The sequence below is a fragment of the Sinocyclocheilus anshuiensis genome, unplaced genomic scaffold (genome assembly GCF_001515605.1).
Source record: "Sinocyclocheilus anshuiensis isolate Anshui unplaced genomic scaffold, SAMN03320099.WGS_v1.1 scaffold2144, whole genome shotgun sequence".
Classification (NCBI taxonomy): domain Eukaryota; kingdom Metazoa; phylum Chordata; class Actinopteri; order Cypriniformes; family Cyprinidae; genus Sinocyclocheilus; species Sinocyclocheilus anshuiensis.
The window spans coordinates 329,135-330,004 of record NW_015547642.1 but is presented as its reverse complement, the minus strand read 5'-3'; the positions used below and the strand labels follow the sequence as shown (position 1 = coordinate 330,004).

The following is an 870-nucleotide window of genomic DNA, read 5'->3' as shown; positions in this document are numbered from 1 at the left end:
CGAAGGTTCAGAAGGTTCATGAACCCGCTCTGAAGTCCCGATCTAAATCAAATGATTCGCGAATCCACACGATCTGAATCATCTGAATCATCTGAATCAAATGATTCGCCGAACCCGCACCGAAGGTCCGATCTGAATCAAATAATTTGTGAACCCGCACCGAAGGTCCAGTCTAAATCAAATAATTCGTGAAACCGCACTGAAGGTCCAGTCTAAATCAAATGATTTGCGAACCCGCATCGAAGGTCCAGTCTAAATCAAATGATTTGCGAACCCGCATCGAAGGTCCAGTCTAAATCAAATGATTTGCGAACCCGCATCGAAGGTCCAGTCTAAATCAAATGATTTGCGAACCCGCATCGAAGGTCCAGTCTAAATCAAATGATTTGCGAACCCGCATCGAAGGTCCAGTCTAAATCAAATGATTTGCGAACCCGCATCGAAGGTCCAGTCTAAATCAAATGATTTGCGAACCCGCATCGAAGGTCCAGTCTAAATCAAATGATTTGCGAACCTGCACCGAAGGTCCAGTCTAAATCAAATGATTTGCGAACCCGCACCGAAGGTCCAGTCTAAATCAAATGATTTGCGATCCCACACCGAAGGTCCAGTCTAAATCAAATGATTCGCGAACCTGCACTGAAGTGCTGATCTGAATCAAATAATTCGTGAACCCGCACCGAAGGTCCAGTCTAAATCAAATGATTTTTGAACCCGCACTGAAGGTCCAGTCTAAATCAAATGATTCGCGAACCCGCACTGAAGTGCCGATCTGAATCAAATGATTCGCCGAATCCGCACCGAAGGTCCGATCTGAATCAAATAATTTGTGAACCCGCACCGAAGGTCCAGTCTAAATCAAATGATTCG

At 45.1% G+C, this 870-nt stretch overlaps 1 protein-coding gene across 1 annotated transcript in view; it reads left to right on the top strand.

Moving 5' to 3' along the window:
* Nucleotides 1–870, top strand: part of LOC107701883 (venom phosphodiesterase 1) — a 48,512-nt gene that overhangs the window by 16,982 nt on the left and 30,660 nt on the right. The window lies entirely within an intron of this gene.